Below are 4,681 nucleotides of genomic sequence, written 5' to 3'. Positions count from 1 at the left end.
AGCTATGTCAGAGTTACCTATTCTGCACATCTCCAAATGAGCTGAAAATTTACGGAGAATTGTTTTGGAATATATAAAAAATACTGGATCAAATAACTACCAGAGGGGCCACCTGGTGAGCACAAGACACCAGGGCACGCTAGGCCTCCCAGGCGTGCCCTGGCGGTTGTGCTCAGCCCAGGCCACCTCCGGTGCACACCTTCTGGTATATAGTATATTTTGACCTAGAAAAAAAATAAGGAGAGGACTTTCGGGACAGAGCACCGCCATCTCGAGGCGGAACTTGGGCAGGAGCACTTTTGCCCTCCGGCGGAGCGATTCCATTGGGGGAACTTCCCTCCCGGAGGGAGAAATCGAAGCCATCGTCAACACCAACAACCCTCTCATCTTTGGGAGGACAATCTCCATCAACATCTTCAACAGCACCATCTCCGCTCAAACCCTAGTTCATCTCTTGTGTTCAATATTTGTACCGGAACCTCAGATCGGTACGTGTGGGTGACTAGTAAGTAAGCAGTTGGCCATTCTGTAGCTCAATTAAAGTCTTAGGGAGCATAATGAACAGCAAAGGGATTCATACAAACCTACTACAGCAAGCAAAACTATGCAATCATTAGCCTAGTGTAAACTAGATTGTGAGCCTCATGCAGTAATAGTTGGTTAATAGACTTCAAAGCTTCAGGCACACTTCGCCAGAGTAATTAAATGGTAAGGCCTTTAATTATGTCAACTAATAGTTATACAAGTAACCAACATCAGGCATCATTGTTTGGGCATCTCATTAACTAAGGAGAAATAATGCAATTGAAAAGAGCAATTTAACTATGCCTGAAACAAACAAGCAATTGAACTGTTGAGTTGGATACAATGACTTACCTTAACTGGTTGAACAGGCTCAGCACTGCTCCTCCTTCTCTTGCAAGGCTCCTTCCAAATATCTTATACTTGGAAATCCTCAATCTTATCTTCATTGCACCCCCTCTGCAAGGTGAGACAAACTAGTTACTCGTCTCCTTGGAAGATACATATACTTTACAATCTGTGAACAACACAAAAGGATGAGATTATAACAAAACACCATCACATAATGAAACATGTCACATCTCTTGCACACAATGAAATGAGCATTTACTATGTGTGCACTATGTAAAAACTAGGCATACCTTCGAACTGGATCTCCAGGTACTCTTGGAGAGCCTAATTTAGTATATAGCCAAACCTTTATGTCAACTATGAGTTAGACAAGCCCCCACTACAGCAGCCCTTAGTGTTTAAATTGTTGACAAGCTTTGTTAGAGTGTTAGGTCAAGAACAACAAGTAATCAAAGCAAACAGTCCTAGTATGACTGGCTGATACAAACAAGCAATTGAACATATGTGTGAGCAAATCTTACATATCAAGAAAAGAAGCAAGGAAGGAGGCTTAAAGACCATCGCTTGACTGACCAGATTTAAGGGGCATTTAAACATCATGTGCAACATATGAACTAACATAAACATTGCATATTCTAGATTCTACAATGGAATGCACATGTATTAGGTTATGCCATGTATGATGATGCCTAAATGTACACTATAGTAGGCAGGAGTGATTAATCATTGCACGCACAATTGAATTGCAGGTTAAGGGCCAGTTCTATTCCGCCTTCTCACAGCTTATTATCAAAATAAGCCATAAAAGATGTAAAGAAGTCATTTTTGATTTATGGGCTTGGGCTTAACTTATTTCGCTTTGGAGGGGGGTGTTTCAGGTAGAAGCTCACTAAAAATTGAAGGGAAGGGGAATAGTGAAATGACTCTGTTGTCTGCCTATATTACACTCAAAATGCCACTACTCACGCCCGCGTCACATCTGACCCTTAAGTAAAAACAAACACGCAAGCGTTCATTGCCCTGCCCGCTTGCATCTCCTCTCCCCTTTCCCTCTACCTCGATCCCCTGCCTGAAGTGCTAGGGTTCCTCCAGCGAGCCGGCGCCACTGGTCCCATCTGACCTGGTCCTCGATGATGCTCTGTCCAGCTAGGCTACATGGCCGGTGGGCAGGGCCAAATCTCCCTAGCTGATCCTCCCTCCGGCACCGCCCCTCATTCTCATGGTCTCTAGCAGCTGATCCACTGTGGTCCGTCCAACGCACTACTCCAGCGGGTGTCGCACAACTACGGCCGATGCTACATTGTGGCAGAAGGCAGCTCATTCCCCTCCCCTCCTCCTAGGCCATGGTCTTGAGGTACTGTTGAAGGATGAGCTCATCCAACAATGTGAGGATCTCCTCTGATTTTTTGCCAAATTTTCATTCTAATCCGCTATACGATGAATTGCTATGAGCTACTTCTGTTGCTACTATATGATGCATTGCTATGAGCTGCTCCTGCTGCCGCTATATGATGAATTGCTATGAGCTACTGCTGCTGCTATATGATGAGTTGCTATAAGCTCCTCCTGCTGCTGCTATATGATGAATTGCTATTAGCTGCTCCTGCTGCTACTATATGATGAATTGCTATGAGCTACTCCTGCTGCTGCTATATGATGAATTGCTATGAGCTGCTGCTAGTATATGATGAATTGCACACTGTTGCTGCTGCTGCTGTATGATGAGTTGCTATGAGTTGTTGCTGCTATATGATGCTTTCAGGTGGTTAGCCACTTGGACCATCGAATTTCGATAAATAAGTGTTCTTCATTTAAATTTGGGTCATGCGTTCTTTGTTTAAATTAGGTAATGGGATCTCTATGGAAGACATTGACCAAAGTAGATTGTGCCAAGTAGATGGTATCTTTGTATTTGCATTTTGAACAAATAGTGATGGTCTATTTTCCTATCATATTAATTACTGCACTGGGTTCAATTTGTGATGTTTGCAAGTCAAATTAATTTTCATATGGGTAGCAAAATGACAAAATATAATGCGATCTAGACTTTTCACTGATCATACCAAAGCTAAGCTGAAGAGGAAGGCAACGAAAAGAACTGGTTGGCTTATTACCTGGATCTTATATTCACAGGTGCTTATTTTCATAGGATAACTCATAATAACTGTCCCTAAGAAACTTGGCCAATAGAACTGACATACAAATAACATGTCACGATGATAGCAATGGAGGCCCAGTTCTTTTGCCAGATTCTCCCAGAATCTAACCCCTACCTAGATTCTACCCAGAATCTTTGAGCCCCATTTGTTTTACAATCCTATCTAGTTAGGGTCTAATTAGGTAGGACTGTAAAACAAAAGGGGGTCAAAGATTCTAGGAGAAGCTAGAGAGGGGAAGATTTTGGGAGAATCCTGCAAAAGAACTGGGCCGGAGTGACCTACCATAGCACACTATATAGGCTCACCACTGCCTCTCTTTTTTGCGATGTTCCATGAAATTGCCACATACATATTGTACTTTTTCATTGCGTAACCCTATCTGCAAGTTGACACGGCTAATTTTAGACATTTCTACATGATAATACATTGCATATCCCTTGCACACATGTAAACCAACAATTAACAATTTTGTGCGTAGCATATACTAGCCATGACTCTGTGTGCAGGACTAGCAGGCACTCTAAGGGAGCCTAATGTAGTGCACTAGAATTCCTACATGCCACCTACGATTTTGTGTAATGTACCACCTCTGTTCCTAAATATATGTCTTTGTAGAGATTCCAGTATGGACCACATACAGATGTATATAGATGCATTTTCGAGTGTAGATTCACTCATTTTGCTCTGTATGTAGCCTATAGTGGAATCTCTAGAAAGACTTATATTTAGGAACGGAGGTATGAGGTAGTATCATGTATGACATCTACATATCTAATTTAGCAGCCAGTAGTAGAAATCATTGTCTGCACAAAGGGATTACTGGTCGAAAATCCTAGCAAAGCACGCTCGCAGGCACACAACAATACAAGAGAGAGAGACGCACTTACAAGATCATAGCAATGCCTCAGTCCAGGATCTTGGTTGGCCAAGCTGTTAGATCCAGAAGAAACATCGTCCTTGTAGTTTTTGCCAGCTGAGTAACATGTAATAGCGACCTGTTAGTATATTTGAAGTACATCGGGCAGGTGATGCTGGACTGTAACATCCCAATTTTTCAATTTGGAATGTTATACATAGGTCATTCATGCATATCATATTTTATTGCATTTTCTTTGCGATCCTCGAAATTCTAAGCAACTCAAGGACCCGCGGAGAGAGTTGGGGATTTCACGATTTTCATATTTGAATTTTATCAAATACTGAAACAAGGATCATTTTGGTTTTAATTATTTTTCTCTCCGAAAATTTCGAATTTAAAATATATGAGAGGAGATAATATGACTACTCCAACATAGATGAAATATTGAAGGAAAAAATTATTAAAATCAAATAAATATTTTTTATTTGGATTTTATTGCTATTTTTATCGAATTAGAAAAAATATATGTTTTTCAAAATTGCATTAGAGGCCCAAATAAATGTTCACCTTGTAGAGGACGAGGAGAATTTATTTCGGAATTTTTGGAGTCTGTTAGTATTTCTTTTCTTCGTTTTTCTACAGGTCAGAATATTTTTTTAAAAAAAAGTTCGAACCGACTTACGGGCCGTGGGCGACCCGGACTCCCGCCGTCCCGGGCCTTATAAGCCGCGCCCCCGACCCCGCAGCCCACCACCAGCCCCGCCGCTGAAACCCTAACCCTAAACCGCGC

The sequence above is a fragment of the Triticum aestivum genome, chromosome 5B (assembly GCF_018294505.1).
Source record: "Triticum aestivum cultivar Chinese Spring chromosome 5B, IWGSC CS RefSeq v2.1, whole genome shotgun sequence".
NCBI classification, from domain to species: Eukaryota; Viridiplantae; Streptophyta; class Magnoliopsida; order Poales; family Poaceae; genus Triticum; species Triticum aestivum.
Note: the sequence above shows the minus strand (reverse complement) of the source record.